The following is a 22,014-nucleotide window of genomic DNA, read 5'->3' on the forward strand; positions in this document are numbered from 1 at the left end:
TAAAGCAATCCATGACTGCTGGCTCACAAGCAAACATCAAGTTATACTGCATTCACTGCTTAAAGCCGTTATCAGCATTTTCAGGATCAGGTCGGTCTTTATCAGAAAGGACTGAATGCTAAATTTGTTAGAAAAGTCTAATAGTTGAGACAAAGCTTTTACAACACTCTGCAAAAATGCCCAGGCATTTACTATTCACTTCAATTTCTCTCAGATGCACTGTAGATGAGACATCTCTCTTTTCCTCTCAATTTACAGAAGTAGAGCTTATTTTCTATTCTAATTGTTTCTGTGCCTCTTGTAAGAAATCACCTAAAGACAATAGCTTGATTCAGGGGAGAGCACAGACTTTGGATAAGACGCAATTCTCTATACAGGAGTGATTATCAGACCTTAAAAAGAGAGATCAGGAAACAGCTTGCAATTACTTTGTCATTACAGAAAATATTTTTAGGAAGGAAAAGAGTTGGGACCAAAACGTACATTCAGTCACATCCAACACAACGTTTTGCAAGAAAAAATTGATAACTTCATTAATTATCAAGTTGATTATGTCCACAAGAAATACATACTCTTAAAGTTTAATTCTTAAAAATGCAGCTGAAAATGCAAAAAATATTTCTTTTTAAACTGAAATCTCCCCTGAGCTACCAAGCCTGTAGTATGTGTTAATATGTTGCTCTATAACAGCTGCTAATAAATAAGTTTTGAAAGTGCCTGCATTAAGAACAAAATTAGCATTTTCTTGTCAGTTGGCCCCAAGCAGCTCAATTACTATTTCATTTCTGCACTGCCACTGCCTGTGGCTCATAAGCTGGTAGCAGCCCAACTGAAGAGTTGGGCAGGCTCAAGCTCATTTCTTTCCCAAAATTATTTGCCATTGGTTGGCATTACTTGGCTTTATTGCAATAAAAGCAAAACTGCTGTCACTTAACTACAAGTAGGAGTACATCATCCATTGATTAATACTCAATACCTGATCTGTAAATGGCCAGGCAAATGAACTGTCTTTGAAGAACCACATATTTCCTTTTCCATAACTATGCCATTCTTGAATGCCTTCTAGCAAGTGTTAAAATGAGCTGTAGGCAAAATGAAGGGAAGAACAAATCACCAAATCTAACCTAGGTGCAAAAAAGCTCTATAGCATATTAAGCACAATATTTCATTGCTCCAGCCTGGCCACTCAGAATATTGAAGGGTATAGTATTGGTATACTGCAGCCAAATGGCTCACTGCACAAGCAACGAAGCAGCAACGCAGCATGGCAAGATCATTTTCAATGCAATTTTAAAGTTCAATTAGAGAGCTAAGACCTTTCATCACCTGCCACCCTTGCTTAAAACTTCATTTCAGCAGTTGTTACTGTAGGAAATATGGAAAAGACAAAACATTTTATCTGCAGCAGAAAGTAGTAATCTGCACATAATCCAATTAGGTGCTTACATCATATATGCATCAAATTTACCCTTCCCTTGAAATTACAGAATAAACATTCACTGGCTCTTGGTATGTCGTATCATACAGGGGGAAATAAGACACTACATAGGCAAGTTACAATGCAAAGTTACTGAAAAGAGAAACCTAGATCAGAGCATCTTCTGATGGGGAAGAACACGCTATGCAATGGAGGCCACTAATTTGACATCAACATTAAACTGTAAGAATGAACTACAAGAAGTTCACATTAAAAACAATAGCATGTAAAAGTCAAGCTTTTTCTTTCTTCAATGTAAATCTTAGAGGTCTTTTTATTCTGAAAGTGAACACAACTACTACTACTAAGACTTGCACATGTTCAAGCCAGTGAGAGAGGAAAGAGCTTTTCAATTTTGTCCACTTTCACATACAACAAAGTGTACAAAGTCCCCATACAAAGTAAAATTAAAATATAGTCAAATATTTAAAAGCTACAGCAGCTTGAACGCTTTCCTTTGCATTCAACTGCCTTATGAGAAGTAGAGGACACTACTAGTTTCTTCCATGCTTGTGTTTCTTAGCAGGCTATGATCGATAAGTGTGAGGGCGACAGAGCCCTGGAACAGTCTGCCCAGAGAGGCTGTGGAGTCTCCTTCTCTGGAGAGCTTCAAAACCCACCTGGATGCCGCCCTGTGCCACGTGCTCTAGGTGTCCCTGCTGGAGCAGGGGGGGTTGGACTAGATGATCTCAAGAAGTCCCTTCCAACCTCAACCACTCTGTGTGATTCTTTGTGAAAAGACAAATATCTCTAGTGCTAATGAGTTTATTATTTAACATCATTAAAAACTATTTATCTGGGACTGTGTGTTAGATAACAGATCAAATCACTCTTCACACTAATTCAATTACAACATAACTCCCTGAGCCTTCTAAAAATAAGGAGTACAACACAGGTGACGTACTTCGGGTAAGCAAATTACATCTCATCTAAAAGTGACGTAAATGTGAACTTTACAGGTAGCAATGCTATTTACAGGTATGGGGAAGTGACAAACAGCACTGTAAATCTTGTTTAGAGATATGTGGAGAAAACAAATTCAGCATTTATGCTTTGAATGGAGTATGTAAGAGAGACGTAACAAAATCCCAGGCAAATGTCACTCATTATGCTCAGACTGCAGTTATCCTGCAACGTGAGCAGATCTAAACATTTTCATTGAGAACATGGCAAGATCTCCCCACTTTTGTGAGGGGAGAGAAATGCAAGATTTTGAATTAGTCAGTTGTGATGGTCTTATATAACTTTATGGAGTTAGTCAAATGTGAAGTATTTTATTATAATATGTAAGAGTGAAGAGAAGACCAAAAAACACAAGAACTGCATGCCAGAGAGCTGGATCAAGCCACTGCATAACTTATTCTCTCAGATAAGCAGCAGCTCAATTAGTTGCCTGATTAAGCACACAAATATACTGGCCTGGCCCTTTAAATAACTCCTGGCACGTAGGAAAGAAAGTTGGGCAAGTTTTCCCCATTTCAAGCCACATGCAAGGCACGAAACACCTGCAGGAAGGAAGGAATTTTGTATATTAAAGCACATCCTCAAGAAACATATTTAAAAAGAATAGAAATTCCACTGCTTGGACAACTTAATCTTCTGTATTTAACTGCAGGTAGTTTGCAAGCATATTCCTCTACAAGAGATTTACTTCGTATACCTGCAGTCTTTTTTTTTTTTCCTTGATTTTTTTAAACAAGTGCTGGAACAGAGAACAATAGTCATTGACAAATAATCATTATGTCAATATATTTCAAACGGAAGACTTTTTTTTCTTTATAAGAACAAACAACACTTCTTGGTTACCCTAGTCTTTGCAGGTAGTGACATAATTGTTCAGTTATGCTTATTTCTGGCTCCCTCATGCCAACCTTGTAATCTATACCTTGCTCCCTCCTCTACTAGCTTCTGCTCAGTATTCAGTCTCAACATTGAGAAGTCCCAATTGAATTCCAGCCACCATGGCAAAGGAACAGTCCTATATTTCAGAGCAGCCCTAAAATTCCTACTTCATGAGGACCCATCCCTGGGTATCAGTCCAGAGCCTCCCCTACACGGTGTTTGAGGACTAGATGGCACCGAGCTATAGTTCATACTTAAAAAGTACTTTAAATTGCTATCTTTGTAAGAGTAGCGCTACTCATCCACCAAAACACCTTTTCTTCTTTCAAACTTCCATAGTATTTCACACCCACCCAGATTACTGAGGAGCTCTTTCAGGAGCCCTGTTTCTATTCATAAGCACCCAAGACAGTGGGTATTCCAGTATAAAATAAACCTCCAGGATAATACTGTGCTCTGTACATTCAATGTACTTTATGTCAAGTTCTCAAAGGTTGAAGTGAACAGTACAAGTTGACAGAAATACGAGAGTGCCAGTCCCTAAGAAATGCTTGCTTTCAAGTAGTAAATGCAGTCACACTGCTTCCCCAAGCAGCTCTAAGCAAAGGCACAACACTGATAAAATATGCCTTTAACACATGGCGGGAGAAGAGGAAGGAGGAGAACGATATAATCATGTAACTGGACTGAGCTTGAGATCAGAAATACTCTTTCCATAAAGGACACTACTCAGACCAGAAGACTGCAAGTTTCTCCTTCAAACTCTTGCATTGACAGCCAAGCTCTGGCACCAATATAGCATCACAGTCTTTACTGTTCTCTGAATGTCCCCTATTCCACTTCAGGGCCCAGGAAAGTGAGCAGTTTCTTTGAGGTTTCTTCCAGAAAGTTAAGTCTTCATCTATTCTCACATGGGATTGGCATTGCCACTCTGCCCTTATAAAAATCCATGTGTACCAGGCCTGGGGGCTCCACACTGTTGGTGTGAACCTAACCAGAATTTCAGGAATTTTCACAATTCTTAGGCTCACTAGGACCAGTTTGATGTCATCTTTAGGTCTATGCAAGTTGCTGCTGCAGCTGATGTGTCCCCAGCTGCATATTCCAGAACTGGTGCAAAGCAAAACACACCTACGTTACCATACAGGAAGCCAATAAGATAGCTTAATCTTTTCAGTACTTGCTTCATAATATGTGAAACTACACCACAATCATGAGGAAAGTCATCAGGAAGAAAAGCTTTGGTCATACATCACATAGTCATTATGCATGTGACGATTCAACAATGAAGATCAAAGTGTACAAAAACTCAAACAGAAGATAGTACAAACGTACAGATTTCAAGCTAGGTTATCAAATCTGTAGGCAGTAAGGGTCAAGTATCTCAGAAATGAGCTACGCTAATCATCATGCCTCATTCTCCACAAAGCATGTGGTGCTAATATACCAACATGAAGCTGCTGATTTTGAGATGTTTAGCATAAGGAACAGTTTACTCAGCCAGCAGCTGAAGGTGGTAAGTGAGGACTAAACTCCCCATTTCCATGGAAATCAAATTTGGATCAGTACAAACAGCAATTTCAACAGTTAAAACCAAACTACTTATAGTCTCTGCTCCAATATTTGCTATCCTGGAAAATAAGGATTATAAATAGAAGACACATCTGCCATGTACATTAGTGATCTTCATAACTGATTCTGCACGGCAATTTCTCATTTACATTTAGAGGTGTCCATCCCCCAATACACCATAACAGTCAACTTAATGGCAACCAACCAGATACATTTCTGAAATGAGAGCATTCCAAATTGCAGATTTCAGAGGACAGATAAGTCCCCAGCTACCTGTTATTGTGGTATGTATGTAGGTATGAAATACTTCCCAGACCCAACTCCACAAAGTCAGGAAACTCTCCCCATTCACCATAACCACAGGAAACAATTGCTGAAAGAGCTCATTTTTTCATTAACATGACCCAGCAAATAGCCAGAACAGCACAACAGAAACAAGCGATTCTTTGTCCTAAAGCAAGGACTTTAAAGGCTTATTTGATCATGGCTAACGCAACACTTCCACAAGCGCTGCTGCACAGAGCTGCGAGGGAGAATTCCAACTTGGTGATTACAACTGCAGGATGCTCCCTGGCAGCTAATGCTGCTTACCAGGGGTATTTGAGGCTCCTGTTTCTTGTGTTTGGCAAGAACTGTGGAACAGTAATTTTCTTGACATGTTTACCTTGATTTTACAAATGATGACAACACTCCCATGCTCTCAGACACATGGGTGCCTTTGCCAGTTGCTTCCCTCATATCCGTAGCCTTCTCCAAGCTTCAGAGAGGTTGTGGCAGCTTCTGAACTGGAGGATTTTTCTGGGGGACTTTGGGGTCAGGAGGGGCTGCTCCATGTGCAGTCAGGAAGCTGGTTGGGAACAGCCAACTCTGTGCCCTAGCCACAGAGATCAGCAGACAAGTAAATGGTATTTCAAGTCCCCACAGAAATAAAGATTTTAACTAGCATTTTAAAATACAGGAAAATGAAGCCATATTCTCAAAAATTATTTTTAATAGCGTTGGGCTATATCATAAAGCACAAGAGAGCAAGGACTCTTTACAATAATTTTCACTTATTTGAAATTCACTGCCAGCAAGCTCAATTTTGTCACAAAACTTGCTGTGTAAATTGAAGAGTCAGGACACACTTTATACACACAGATTTTGATATTAAAAGAATAATACAAGAAATACTTGGAAAAAATGAAAATTATAAGTTTAAGGCATTTATCAAGATAGGAGTATATACAAGTTCGCTGCTTTGCTGAACTTTTATACAACGACCAAATTACATTTATGACATGCCCAGCTATTTGGAATAAAGTATTCCAAAAATGTAATAACTCTTCTTACAACATCATGTAAGTTTAAAAAAAAAAAAAAAAAAAAAAAAAACTCAAATAGACATGTAGAGAACTCATCTAAAGACTGACTGCTCAATCCACCATGAACCCAGAAATGCATTGCAAGGACAGAGATTCCTGAAAGGGCTAAGTTACTGTAACTTCTAGCAGCTCAGAAAAGAATCTTAAGTATTTAAACCTCCAAGGGGCAAGATAAGCAGCCCTGGCTTGCTCATCTGAATGCTTCATTTGAAAGTAGGCAAGTGGGTTAGCGTGAAATGGTGTCACTACAAAATAATCCCAACAAGATGACTGCAGAAAAATGCCTTAATCCCCTTTGTATCAGTAGAGATGTATGTAGATTGACCCAGTTGGTTCAAAGCAGAGAGAACTTGCATCTGTGGAGTGCAGATCAGATGACTTAAAGGTTTCTTCTGGCATAATATCACCCTCCCACTATGTGCCTCAATGCTGACAGTAAGGACTTCTAGATACACATAATTTGCCTGTAAACATAGTAACCCTTTCTGCTAACAATTTGCCTTTCCTTCTTGTCTCGGTGAAGATCTAAATTGATGAAAAACAGCAAATCATAGTAAGCCTGAGAAGCTCCAGTGCCATCCCTTATTCCTGACTGTTAAAAATCAAGGACCACACTTATAAACCTAGAAAAATAACGGATTTCAAGGGTTGTATCAAAATAAGGAAATTAAAAAAAAAAATACACATACAAACACAGCCACCCACAAGCGCTACATCAAATACAGCAGCTTGTTTTGTCAACCTCATTTTTAGGAGATCAGACTTAGCTACTCAGCTTTAATACTCTTGTTTCTGAGTTAACCATCTGTTCCATAATATTTAGACCCAGTACAGTAAGATGTCAATCTCATGATCCTTGGGATAAAACACTATGATATCAAATCAATATAGAAAAGGCAAAGTAGAAACCATTAAAATAACACTCAGGCTTCCCAACAAGTGAATTGCATCTATATTTTTGCACCTTCTCTGTAGTTTGCTTTTATCCAATTAGCAAGGGAAACACAGGCTAATTCACTCTCTATATATTTTAATCAGTTAACACAAAGAAGAATGAGCATTTCAAAATTTATGAAGCATAGGGAAATGCATCTGTTTTAGAACAAAAGAGGTTCCAAGTAGAACAGCTCTAGGTGAAACTTGGAGATCTTAATCGCGATCCTTGCAAGAAAATGGCCAGAAATAATGCATGCTCTTCCACTGGTGTATGGTAGTTGTCACTGCAGAGGGAGTAGTGAAAATGCAGCTACTCAACGCAGCACTCGATACACAATATGGTAGCTGTATTTTAAGTACAGGTGCTACAAAAATACTGAAGTTTCTATTTCCTGTTTACAAAGATAAACAAACACCCAAAAGTCATGTGACACTACAAAAGACAAGAGGATTTATAGGTGTTGCTTGACTAATGAACTTCTCATCTTTTAATGAAGTAATATATTCCTCTTACTAAGGGGTCCGTCAACATCTTTGTCTAAAAATGTTTTCAGCGACACCTGTACAGTTCATGCATATCCCCTCAAATATCCTGAATATTACAGTTCGCCACTCATTTGTAACCCTGCTAGACTTTGGATATCCTACTGCTTGTCCTACTTCCATGTCACAGCTAGTAATAAGGGTTTACTGCTCCCACGCACTTGACTTGCTGGCCTCCAAGACCTCCCTGCAAATGCCCGTGTAGCTCCCTCACAGCTGTGCAGACAAGCCTGAACATTACTGTAAGATGGCCTGAGAATAAGACACACCAGTATCTTCAGCCCTAAAGGGAAAAAGAACAACTATACATCTCAGTAGGCACAGGAGGCAGAGCGCACTCCAGTTAGCTCCTCTTCTTGCTCTTCTGCACAGATTCTTCAAAAATCAAGTCTGCCAATACACAGATTTCAAGCAAGTTAGCAGCCAGTGAATGGAAGTTATCTTTGTTAGCAAAGTTACCTTTCTGAATAAGAGCTATCCACAGGATTGTGTAACATTAATGCATGACTAAACAGTTGGCAGAAGATGCCAGAATTCACTTCCATCTTATGACTTCCCTATAAACTTCCCATGACTCATGGTCCAAGCTCTATTAAGTAAACTTAATTAAAAAAAAAAAAAAAAAAAGAAAAGAAACTAAGTCACACAATACAGAGATTTTCAGAAGGCAAGTATATACATAAGTAAATACATGCTGTGATGCTTGGGGTGCCAAACTCTGTAAAAATTGGTTTTGTAGGTGCTGAGTACCTCTGAACAGAAGGTGATTTAGTGAGTTGCCCTTGGATTCTTAAGCCTAAAGGATTTGGTCTATGCTTTTATTCCATACATTATCTTCTCACTTCATGTATAAGATAACCTAGCAAAAAAGTAAAGAATTAAATATTTCCCCTCTGCCTTTTTTCCCCCCTTCCTTTCTCTTGATACCATTTTCTAGAATCATTTTTCCAGAAAATAATTTTCTGGTCATTAAAAGGAAAAAAACATATTTCCTTCTGAAAGGTGCACCTTTCAAACCACCCATTCCACATATATAATTGACGAAATGTTTTAGACACAAATCTTATCTTGATTAAAGATCTGATTTCAAGAAAGCATCCCAGTGACTTTGGACCCAGTGATCAGGTATTCAATACCTTAATCAGGTATTCATCAAATATTTCCCCTCCACTTCATTAAATGAACTTCACCACCAGAAGAATAAACACTGTTCTGCTTCTACTTTGCAGCTTGTAGCTTAGGGTTGAACCATCCTGCTGGGCCAGGGGTGAAATGTTTCTGTTCACAGAAGAGTTATTAGGGAAGTTCAGGCTTTTCTGCCCACAAACTACAAAACTCTAAATTCAAACAAGAAAACTACTCTATGTTCCTTTTACAGAGGAAATACTGTGTCAGGGAGGAGACCTGAAGTTCTCGGTCTACTATTAGATATACTTCCTTCATATGCACCTTACTCAAGCATGCATGTACACCACTTACAAGGTGCATCTTGTTGTTTCTTTTCTATAGAAAAGACAGTATTTTTAGTTCCTTGTTATGGTTCCTAAGTGGATAAACCAAATTTTGTCCAGAATATCACTGGACAAGATATTAAATCCTCTTTCTTGATGCATTTTTGATTATAATCTCTAGTATTTGCTTTGTTTGTTGACTTTTTTAAAAAAAAGACTGATTGAAAAATCATAAGGATTTTCCATATATTGTACATTTGTTTCAAGCTTTTCTAAAGTGCGGTCTCTTTTCATCTGCTACATTCAAGTAGCTTGAATATAGATATTCATCTTTTCATATAGATATTTAGCTTTTCATATAGATATTTAGTTTATAGAAAGTTGAGAGCTTACCTAAAATCAGAGAAAAGTCAGATCAATGCCCCCTGTTGCACAGTTTTCAATGAAGATTCTGAAGTGGCCAGAAAAGAAGCTGACAAGAAAGCAGAGCTGCCTCTCAGTTCAAGACAGGTTCCTTTGACCAGCTACGTCCTGAAAAATCTCAAAGGGTAAAGACTTTCCTCTAGAAAGTGAAAATCTCCAACTCTGCATATTCCCTAATCAATGACACATGTCACATCACTCACTCAGCCTAACTTAATATCTGTGACCAATCTTATTCATTTCCTTTGTTAAATGCTTTACAGCTGATAAAGGTTGGAGTCACTAAACTACTCTAGTTTTGCAAAACATCCTAAGGGGTTTTCCTGAAACCAAATATCTTAATACACTTGTAAGTGAACATGACCCTATTCAGCTGAGTCACTGGTAATTCTATACAAGTAAGCAGAGTTTGAGTCTAGTCGGCAAAGACAACTAGCTTTCTGTCTGGGTTAAAAAACATTGGGTTCTTGCTGCCCAGCATGTGTGTTTCCATTTAAACGTAAGTCGATTTCAGTTTTACGTGTACGACATTAAATGAACTGTACACATTTTAGTATGAATGGACACAATCCTGTCAGGTTTTCCAATTCAAAATACAATACACAGTTCAGTTACCACAACTGACAAACCCAAATAAGCTATCACAGGAAAGCAAGCCTACATAAATGAGCGATTTATGTCCCAGTGATTTGGTTAGGGATGAAAGAACGGACTCATACCAGATAGTTGCTCTGTATCATCTTAATTTCAGATGCTCCAGATGCACAAAGGTGGGACTTGCACATTTTTTTTTAATAGAATCAGAGTAATATGAAGTATTACAATTTTATGCAAGACAATATTTTGAGTTATTTTTAAGCCACATCTGTTAAATGTGTGGAACTTATTTCATATTCAGATCTCAGGAAGTTTAGGAAAGATAAAATGGGAAGGTGACTTAAGACTTCTGGAAGATTTACTCCTGGTAAAGCAACTCAAAAAGCCACGGCCAGCAAGGTATCCATCTTTGAATGCTACCCCATGACTGCATAGCCCCTTCCCAGAACGCTCTCCAGAGCAACACAAGGAGGGTGACAGTGCCGGGAGAGGTGCCTTGCTAAGCAGAGCTCTCTGACAGAGGCACGGAAGGTCAGAAGAGCAGTTTCCTTCCCGAGTGCTTCTTACAGCACAGGTGACTACAAAGAGATCCTTGTACTTCTGTCAACAAGTCTAAGGACAAGCTCTGGGTAAATTAATCCAGTTTAGACAGAAAGGAGTTGAATATTCACATTCCATTGATAATTCTTCCTTGCAAGTATCCCAGATAAACCATTCTTGTAAAGTTTATGCAGAAATTCACTGTATACACAGGCCTTTATAGTCCTCAAAGAAAAATTGCTGTTAAATTAAGATATTGTTTTCCACATGTGCAGAAAATGAAATAGTATTGAGTGAGAGTATGCATGTTAATAAGCCAATAAAAAGAATTTATCTTTAGATTTTGAAGTAGCAGAGTATTGAAACAAGAACTACTATAACCCGATAAGTCACGCTAAGTATAGGACCATATAAGTCATCAATCAATCAGATACATTTTTCAAGCTCCACATCAAGTTCACCCATCGACAAGTCCACTTGTCAAATGAGCCTAACACAACAACAACAAAGTAACAGTAGTGTAAACGATACTGTTGCAGACGAAACTTGGCAAGTGATTTACAAATGGACTTGGTTTCACTTTTAAGAGGGGATCATCATCCTGGATATATAAGATCATTTTCAGATACCATTAGGCATAAGGACACAAAAATCAAGTTCAAAATGCTCTCAAACAATTAGAATACTGCTTCTTAAAATTACCTCTTTCGCAGGAAAAAAGTTAAAATGCTATACAAGTAGCACAAGTTTGCATTTGCCATGTAGCATCTAAGTGCCAACTCTAATATTACACTTTACAGCTGCTAAAAACGAGGTAAATTAGCAGTTTACCAATGCCACCGACACCAAATAACAAGCTTGTAATCCAAATACACTCTTCTTTTTGTACTTTCCACTTTGATAGTTGTGCCCACTAACAAGGTGAGCCTTTCCTTTGACATCTAATCCTTAATAGGTCATTCACAAAGCACCATTAACTATGCCTCAAGGACCCTGAGCTTTATTTTTTCTTACTTGAACTCCTATCACAGTATATCAAGAGGTCACTACCTGCCAGCTCAGATGGTATAGTTTGTCAGCATACTTTGTGCATGCAGTTATCCCAATCAAGATGCTAAATCAATTGGTCTAGGTTAAGCTTCTTTCACAAAGTTTCCCTGCCATTGCCTCAAAACCACTACAAATGTGAACTGTTAGCTTACAGTTACTGTTGTGGCTCACCTCATGGGTGGCATCTTATTCGGCTACCACAGCTTTACTGAGTCGTTGATTTCAGAATAGTCACCTGCTGTTGTGCGTTTAGGAAGAGTTATAGAAATGGTCACTTTTTCATGAAAATTAATCAAGCACTTGCTAGCAGAGCAAGACTACTACAATGCCAGCTGTCTGGGACAGGCAGCAGCCCTCCTAAATCAGGATGGGTTATGCACTTAACCAACACCTCTTTTAAGGTCTAGCAAGTCATATAGTAGTTATACCAATACACGTCTTCATGGAAAAAAATGGGAAGCAGTACTTGGACATGCAAATGTACCTCCTGTACCTGTATCCTGTCAGTCTATACTAATGTTTGTATTACAGGTGAAGTATCTTGGGTCCATTTTCAACCCAAAGATCAAACCAGGGATACTTTCATCCATGTTCAGACCTTGCAAGGCTAGCAAATAGAAAGGAATCTCAACAGTACTGCTATTTACCGCAGGCTTTTTTCCACAGTTAAAGGAAATTCAAGGCTTCTAAAAACAGGCATTGCTTATGAAATACCAGTTTCTGGTAGAATCCAGATTTTTGCTAGCTTCATTTCCTAATTCTGAGGGTCAGAAGCCAACCTCTTCTTGTAAGTCCTGGAGCTGCAGCAGAACTTCTATTGGGCTTGGGATCTCACATCAGGTCTTAGTCCATAATTAGGGGAGTATTATCTCTTCACAGAAGCAATCTCCCTGTGTTGCCTAGGTTAAGTAATGGTATCCATACTCAGTGAGGAGAGACTATCAGAAATATCCTTTCCAATGGTGAGCTGGGAAGTCTTTATCCACCCTCTCAGGTCAGAGTGGGTTTTACAGCAGGAAGGTTGAGAGGACACTACATCCATTACGGCACAATCTTCCCTCGTTCCATTCCATTTTGTACTTCTATGTAGCACAATTGCCTTCTACATACACCCTGTTTTATGACTGTGTGAGAAAGCGAAAGAAGCTTGTTCTTAAAAATAGTGTATACATTGAATGCTATCCTCATTCATACTAGTCAAGCTGAAAATAACAGAGGTTAATTTGAAATCTTGCCTTCCCAAGTGAGCACAGGTGGTTCCAAGATGCCCAAGATCATTAGAGAACTATTAAATTAAATCCTGCTCAAAACATATAGATTTCTAATTATTCAAGCAGTTGCATATACATTTAGAACGACAAATGTAAAGAGCACTACAAAAATACGAAGAGATATCTTCACTGCATATATTTAAATAAATCCAGTCATCCCCTTCTCTCCTGCCCATATAATTAGAGCAAATTCATTTTTATCAAGGTTGAGGTAAACAATTTAAGCCCTTCAGAACAGCAAAACATTATTTAGAGGTGGCAGGGCATTTCTCAAGCAATTAGGAAGCTATGAGCCCAAGACAGAATATAGTTTCTATCTTATTTATATTACATTTTTATCTTGCTGTGTGCAAATATTTTTTAGAGCCATTAGCATTTTCTACACAAACCAGAAAAAAAATGTGTTTAAGTATCCACACTGCAATAGTGGTTTAAACTCAGAGAGAGAGAAAAGTAGGATTCTTTTACAACAGGCAATACGGAATATATAGAAACAGACCCACTGCAGTGAGTTACCCTCCACCAAGGGCATTTTTTGTCAAGAGGGGAACATATAGAAAATATTTAATACTAAAATATTTGTGGAAGGTAAAGTCAAAGAAATGCGAGTAGTCTACACCTCTAACAGTTAATTTCTCTAAGTCTGGGAAGAATAATCAAAAGTGAAGAAAGCGAAAAGGGCAGACAAATGAAACGAGGATCTTGTTAAGAAAGATACAAACATGGCTAGAGGTCAGCAAAGGACAAAGGAAGGGAGGGGAAGAATTCTAGAAAACTCCTAGTTTGGGTTTCTTCAAAGGCCGAGGCAGAGAGCTGCCAGAAACAAGCATATTATTCTCAAAAGAGGAGAGGGAATAAACACTGACAGGAAGTTAAGACAGGTGCTCAACATAAGTTAAACTCAACCTCAGGACAAAGAAGCAGCAAAGCAACTGCCTCCTGCCTCCAACTGGCTTGGCAGGGAAGGAATGCCTCTATCTGCAACTGTGATAGCTGAAGAAAAGAAAGTTCGCTTCCTTTCTTTCCTATCAAAAAACCCAAATGTCATTTAGCAACTAGAAAAAGAAAACCTTGAATGCCAGCAGTTCATGAACAAGTATTTAGGCATACTTACAGCCAAGTGGATGGAAAGGGCTGTGCTGTTAAACATATGGGGCACACACACAAGTCACTGGTTAAAAGCATTAGCACAATGATAGCAGGTGGAGCGTAAAGGCAGCAGCACAGGGCTTAGGAAGAGTGGCACATGCTTAAGAGGCACACTGCCAATGCAGAGTCTGGCAACAGCGACCAGAGAGGATATTTTGGATACAGAGACATCAACAACAGACGACATAGGAATGGGAACATGACAGAGCCTGTGAATGGACTCTGGTCTTGCACGCAGCAGGACTGCGCTGCGCTTCCAGCTCTGCTACTGCTGCACAACTGGGTCAGGTCACTGTTCATTCTGGCCAAGAAAGAGGAGCGCTCCTCTCCCTGGGTGCTTGCGCAGAGTTTCACTTGAGGCCATCGTGCAGCACTAACTAATCACTGGTAATGACTTCTTTTGCAGCTCACCCAGAGCAGAGGACTAGTAAGCATCAGAAGGTCATACAGACTGAAAGCCCTGGCTTACTAAACTTCAAGTAAACCAAAAGTTACCATCAAGTACTTTTTAAACATGGCTCTCACCTTTATCTGACAACCCAGCTTCCTACCACCTTACCTGAGAAGGAAAAGCCTTTTAGCTTCTGCTGCTGGACATGATCCACTAAAACACAGAACTTGCTTACAGAAAGGGTCAAATCTTACAGCACACAGTGGCTCTTGAAGATTCATTCCATTTATTGTCTAGCTTTCTCTGTGGAGACAACGAGTTTCTTATGCTTAGTTAGAAAAGTTAGAGAGGCAAGTGGAATGTCATTTCCGTCCTTGAGTTGTGAGGCCAAAGCATCCTTAATCAGATCACCCTTACAGCTGTCTTGCTGGTACTGCAAGGCCTCTAAAGAAGGAATTTCTCCTACATTTTCCCACTGGGTAACTTAATCTAGTATATCAGTACCAAATCCCCCATTAAGTTTTCTACTTTGATTTGTTCTTGAGAAAGAAAGAAATAATGGTCTTTTACTTTATTTGTTAAGCAACTTTTCACGTATTGGTACATTTCATCACTTCTATAAGTCTTTCATTTTTGGAAGAAATAGAAAGTACCTGGGCATTGATTCTGTAGTATCCCATATTCAAACAGAGACTAAGTGCAAAGAATAAGAGCTGAGCAAATAAGCAAATACAGAATATATGGTGAAATAACACAAGGAATAAGAGGAAAAATACAGTTTCTCCTCAGACTGTTTTCTGGACTTGTTAGTTCAGTTGTTTTCTGACAGATCTCTTTGCTAGAATGAGTTCTGATTAAGGATTTTACTACACTTTTTACCAATTCCTTCAAAAAAGTTGTAGGTGTTCCCTTGTATGATAAATAGCTTGTTATCTCTTGGGACTATCAAGCTATCAGTTCCAATCCCATTAGCAGCATGGAAGTGTTGCATTGTATTCTGTAACTCTTCTTCCTTAGCCCTGTTGGCCATCAGCGCCGACTCCACTACTTGAAATACATAGGATCAAACACACAGCTATTCATTAACAGTTTCCATCCTCACTCCCAATGAAATCAGTGCAGAGATTTCCATTGACTTGGAGCCTTGGATTAGGCCCAAAGCAAGCACACAAAACACAACACAGAAGGAGCAGTACTAATGCATGAGAACATGCTTGAAAAGCCATGTACCCTTTAATGGGAAAAGACAAAAGCATCCCATTACTCCCATGCCTTTCTCTCTGGATACCAATTATTCTAGGTAGCAGCATTAATATTGCTAGCCATATAGCTTGAAAAGAGCATTTAAGCAATTAATATCTTTGATTGCTAGTCCTTTTAAATATGTTTAGCTCTAGCATCTTTCCACTTTCTTCTGCTGGAAGAGCTTGACTTCTGCAGACATCTCACGAGCTCCTTACTTCACACGTGGAAGAAACAGAGATGATAGCAGGAGAAACAAGACAAGGGTCTCTAAGGATCTTACAAGTCTTCAAGAAGTACTGGCCAAAAGAATGTAATATATACCTCTGATGGTAGATCAAGTTAATTAAAAATAAATAAATTAATAAATAAGCTGTTGAGAATCAGAAAAGCCATTATGAGGAGGGAAAGAAGGGGAAGGAGATGACAAAGCAATACCATCTGGTGAAGAACCCCAAGCAGGTCAGTGACAAAAACAGAGGTGACACCATCTCCCCCACTTTGGCAAAAATGCAAAACATCTGGCTGCCTAGTGCAATTACAGCCTTCCCTTATGCACACTCATGAAACTGCTGACAAAAAGTAAAATTTTAAAAGGTTGCTCCGAAAACTCCAAATCCCCTTTGAAAAACAGCTTGAAACATTGTCAAACACTTCAGGAATCCAAAATCTTCCAGCAATAACTTTCACTTCAGTTGAAATAAAAAGAAATTAAAAATCTTAAACTAAAGAAAAGTTTATGATACAAAAAACACCAAGACTACCTCACCATTTTAAACTTGGATTATCCAAAGACATAGCAAGGTGAGTGATGGAAACATACCAGGTACTGTTGCACTGAGATGAAGTAGGAAGACATGAGGTTACACCTTGTTCAGCCTTCAAAGCAAGGGAATGCATTCAAACATCAGCCCTAGAGCAAGGGTAGAAACTGCATGGGAGTCCATTACATTGTACATTTTCTAGAAGTTTCCCTCCTTCCTCTCAAAGAGATATTAAAATTTGACCTCTCCAAATTACAAAAGAGCATCCCTATCAAAGACACTGTAAAAAAGAGCTATCCTTTCTAACGCATGAGACACCATAAGAGAGAGAGGCAGGAGTAATACCAAAGCAGGAGGCAACATTCAAACTTAACTACCTGTCTGTGTTTTTTTTTTTTTTTTTTTTTTTTTTTTTTTACAGATAGAAAAAAAACAGAGTATCTCAAATATTTTCAAACCCCAAGTATCCTTATTAGTGAAAAATAATCATGTAGAATAATCATGTAGGCAACTAAAGAAGGTTAAATCCTCCTACAGTAAAAGCCGTGACTATCAACAGCACTTGCTCCAATCCTCAAAGTGTCAGTTCCACCATGAAAATTTACAGAAGTTACCAATAAAAAAAAATACAAATGGTTTAACAGAACAGAAAGAACATAGGTAAGATTCCCCTCTGAGCCCTTGTACCTGGAGCTACAGAAAGCACCTAGGCCATTACTTCAAGATTTAGTTTGCAACTAAGAAGTTGACCCCTGTCTTGCACAACTGACTCCAAAATAAAAGCTTCAGTAAAGACAAATAAATTGGCAACTCCCTCTCACATCATAATAGACACGTACGTAATTACACTATTTATTTATTGCATTCATTGCCATGCAGTAACACATCGCAGAGTATTCCTCAAACTCAACCTGAAATACTGTAGCAAAAAAACTTCCCTCCTGCAAGGTAGGCGATTTTCTTGGCAATGTTTAGGAACTGAAACTAATTTAACAAGGTGTATTGCTACCTTTGTATTTATCTAAGTGATTTGTTAACTTTCCCAAGTATTTTTGAAAGAGAGTCTAATAGTACACACTCCCTCATTTAAATGGACTTGTTTACATAGGAGAAGGATACTACAGAGGTAACTTTCTATCCCTGTTACCAGTCTTGCCTTCTTGTGCTAAAGATAGCATAGAGTAAAAATAAGTAAGTCTTCAATGGCATTAGGAATTAGACAATGTCATGTAGAAAGGTGTCCTTAATGATGAGCCCTATCATCCCTTCTCGCTGCCTTGGGAGGGGGGAATCTTACAGATAGAGAGGAGCCAGCATTTAAATGTTCTCTAGGTGGTCTCTTCATAGTAGGGTCCACTTACAGATGTAATGGCTTGTCAGCCCTAACTGGATGCCAGAACGCTCAGAAAGAGCTCAGCAAAGTATTTAAACAGATGGATGGTACAGGCCACTGGAACAAAACTCTTTTTCTCTTTGGCTACAGCTCTCTGTTCTGCTTCTTTGAAGTCTGTGCCACTGAGGAATCAACAACAGCTGAGAAACATGTGTTATCATACAACACTGAGCGCAGCAAGAATATTGCACAGCAAGATGCTTTTGTGCAGTAATCCTGCACTGTAGCGAGCACTACAATGCCTTTTGTTGTGGGCAAGCCCATTTTCCAAGAAGGGCAAAAAATAAGCAGTAAGCGACTGCCCCCCACCTTCCTTTAAAAAGTAACTCCAAGTAAAAAGGAGAATTGGTGCATTTCTCCGGTGCTTCCTCTGAAAGCCTGCAGAGCGCTTTGCTCCCCAATGCCTCTCAAACACACTCCAGCAGCATCCATACTTACGCTGTCAAGACAACAACTTTTTGCTTGCAGAGACATGAGAGAAGGTAGCAGTGCATAGAGGCCCAGTGTGCAGCCCCTGTGGCAGGCTCACCAAGCCCCCGTAAGCTATAGCTTGGATCCATCAGCCTGTTCCAACTAGGGCAAGTCTCTGCAATCTCAACGTGTAACGAATCAGAGAGAGAAATTGCACAGCTTGGAACACAAAAAGTTCTCCCCCATTCCCTAGTTTATCAATACAGACAAGCAACATACTATCCTTAGCAGTAACAGGAGAAAACAACATAAGCATCAGCAGAAAAGCTAGTATTGCCACAGTTGTGAGATCACGATACCCTTTGTAAGAGGGCTGAGGAGGAGAAGAGTGTAAGCTTGTTATTTATGAAACTAAATTTGAAAGTAGACCAACACTCCGGATGAAAATAGAGGTTCTGACAGCAAGGAGCTAGCCATGCCCATACACCAGAGGACAGCATATTACAAGCCAAAGCTGATACCACTATGCCACAGCAAATTCCTGTATTCACAGGAGTCACAGAATTACTTGTAACAGGGTTCAGCCTTGCATTTCTGGAGTCTAGAAATCTAAAGCAGTGTTTTAAATATTACAAATCTACAAAGTGTGATAGTAAGGCAGGCACTGAGATTATAGTATGTTGTAAAGTCCCAACTCCCAGCAAGAAAAAGGAAAAGAAAAACCTGAGTTTTCAAAAAACAAAACAAAGAAATCCCACCCCTAGAAAAGCCACATGTGACTTGCATTTAGTTTCAAGAGAGTGATCTCAAGGGCTTAAAAATTCAGACAAAGATCTAAAAATAGAAAACAAACAAAAAGAAACAAAACACATGTACTAAACCGATCTCAGTTACAGAGCTCAAAAAAAATGAAGAACTACATGCATTATGTTTGGGGGTCTCAGTGCAGCCCCTGCCACACAATTCTCTGCCCTGCTATTTGATCTAACAGGTTTTCTTTCGGGAGAGGCCAAGAGCAGTATTCCTTCAAACTCCGCTCGCGGCACAGTTAAAGCGTCCGGGGTGAGATAGTCAAAAACGCCCAGGGAGTAAAAAGAGAACTCTGCTCTCAGAGCTGTTACAGCAACTGAAATTCTTAAGCACTTCCACTATCAAAGCGATTTGCAACTTGGGCAGAATGAGTATTAGTATTAGCATTAGAATACTAACTAGCACTACCAGCATTCAAACCCACTATTATTAAACAAAGAGCAACACATTTGCACATAATTATACTTAAAGCCATGTGCAAAAGCACTTAGCAGATACTCAGGAAAATCTCCATATCCTATGAGGCGCAGATAGGAAGACAGCGTAGGTGAAGGTCACACTGCCATTCAATGGCAGACGCGGGAACAGGACCCGTGATCCTTAACTCTCAGCTCTGTACTTCAGGAACCAAGTCTCCTCGCTTCTATTCAATACATTCCTTTGCTAAGCTGCCCTCAAAAGGATTTTAAAAGTACTAATCATCTTGATTCGGTCCTTCAGAGCAACTGGTGATGTTTCCAAAAACAGCGCAAGGTGCACTTTTAAAGGACTTTGAAACTTCTGCCAGTATTACTTACTATTCTCCCATCTATTTCCCCAACTGTATTCACAGTCTTTCATTACTTCGAGCAAGAAATTAGAGGAAAAAAATGTAATTCTACTTTTCACTCCCATAACCCAGACACAGCACTACCAAACACAGTTAAGTGAGAACACCAAAATCCTTAAGCAGGTGTCTTAGCAGAAATCATTAGGTAATCGATTTACTTGCTCACCACAGCCCAGCACATACTTAATTTTAGGCTGCGACGCTGACTAGGGATGAGGCAGGAGCCTGTGAAGTGCGAGCCAGGCTTCACAAACCACGCTACAACCCTATTTCCCATAGATGTCCAAGCAGCTTCTAGCCGTTTTGCTGTCACCGTGTCAGCCTCCGCTGCATTTGCAACGTGTGCAACGTGACAGGTGTAATTCTAGGAAGGGCACAGAAATCCGTGACCCCTGCTGTTCTCTGACTTTCAGCACCGACAAAACGCACAAGAGATGTTGAATTTCAATTTAGCACGCTGCTCCCTTGGCGTTTTAAAACACTTCATTTAATGGAAGCTAGTTTTGTGCACACCATCCTACTACTGCCCCAAAACGTACCCTAATGCAGGCCTTTACGGCGGGAGTTTAGAGCTGCATAAATCAAGGATTATCACGCACCGTCTTACACTTTAAACTTCATGCTTTCATACTGTCCTCCGGCCCTGTACTCGCAGAAGCTTTTCTCACCAATCTTTTCCTACTTCCCATCCCCCCCCCCCCAAAAAAAAAAGAAAAGAAAAAATAATAACCAACTCATCCTTTCCCTGACGGCAAAAGAGATTTGCTTTAATCTTTTTCTTACTGGGGGAGCGAAGAAAGAAGGAGGGGGTGGGACAAGAATAAAAGAGATTAACCACGAAACAAATCAGCACTGTCTGGACAGGGAAAAAAAATAGACCAAAACAAACAGTCCACGTCGCGGAGAAAGGGGTGGAGGTGGGGGGATGCCTCAATTCTCTTTTTAAGGACAGAAAGAGGGGGCTGTGCGTGTGTGGTGGGGGGAAACCTGAAGCCTGAAGAGATTTCGCCGTGTAGGTAAAGTCACTCCTGAACTCTCCTCCCAAGGGCACGGAAAAAATAACCCTTAGTTTCCAAGAAGGTGCCCGAAGGGAGGCGAAATGCAAGGGTAGAGAGAAAGGCTGGAGGGAGCTGGGGAGAAAGAGAGGGAAGAAGTGAAAAGAGTAAGCGAAGAGGGGGGGAAATGCACAAGGGGGAGTAGAAAACGGGAGTGGAAGGGGAAGAAAACGCGAAAAGAAAAAGGAAAAGAGGAACGGAGAGAAGAAGACAGCGAGCAGCAGAAAGTTGGCGGGCGAGGGGGAGAGGAGGCGGAGGGCAGTGGAGCCGAGGACGGCAGAGGGAGGCAGGGAGGGAGGAGAGCCGCAGCGCGGGCGAGCTAGGGACGAGCCCCGCGGAGCGAAAGGGCGCGCGGGCAGCGCCGCGGCCAGAAGGGGAAGGGCGCAGAGTCCGCGGGAGGGCAGCGGGAGAAGGCGAGGAGAGGAGCGCGGCGGAGCTCGCAGGGCACTCACCGCTCCGGCCGCGGCCGCTCGGCGCCCGTCCCGCGGCGGCTCCGCCGCGCAGCCCCAACGGCTCCGCCTCGCGCTGCGGCTGCGCCCGCCCGGCTCCTCCTCCTGCTGCTGCTGCTGCTGCCGCCCGGCCCCGCCGAGCCGGCGGCGCGAGGGGCTGCGCGTCCCCCGCTCGCCGCGGCCGCCCCCTTCCTCCTCTTCCCCTCCCTCTCCGCCTTCCTGCCTGGCGCGGCTCCCCTTCACCGGCACGGGCATGTAACGGAACTGGGGCGCCAGCGCGGCATTGTGGGAGCTCTTAAAGCCGCCGCTGCCCCCCACTCGCCGCTGCTCCGCGTCCTCCCGCCGCGGCAGCCCTCAAAGCAGAGGCGCTAAAGACCTGCCCGAAAATAAATGACCCTCCAGAGGAGGCCCCGGAGGCGGCCACGGGACAGGACGGGACGGCGGCGAGGGTTAAG

The 22,014-nt window shown here is 40.7% G+C and overlaps 1 protein-coding gene across 1 annotated transcript in view; it reads right to left on the reverse strand.

Moving 5' to 3' along the window:
- The window catches only part of RASSF8 (Ras association domain family member 8), a 75,627-nt gene extending 54,030 nt beyond the window's left edge, over positions 1–21,597 (reverse strand). Inside the window, exon 1 of the mRNA XM_088528394.1 lies at positions 21,563–21,597. The gene's annotated coding sequence lies outside the window, so the exon portion shown is untranslated. The remainder of the gene's footprint in view (positions 1–21,562) is intronic.
- Positions 21,598–22,014: the final 417 nt, after the last annotated feature.

This window comes from Tinamus guttatus, unplaced genomic scaffold (assembly GCF_059628265.1).
Source record: "Tinamus guttatus ecotype Peru unplaced genomic scaffold, ASM5962826v1 Tinamus_guttatus_pri_ptg000308l, whole genome shotgun sequence".
NCBI lineage: Eukaryota > Metazoa > Chordata > Aves > Tinamiformes > Tinamidae > Tinamus > Tinamus guttatus.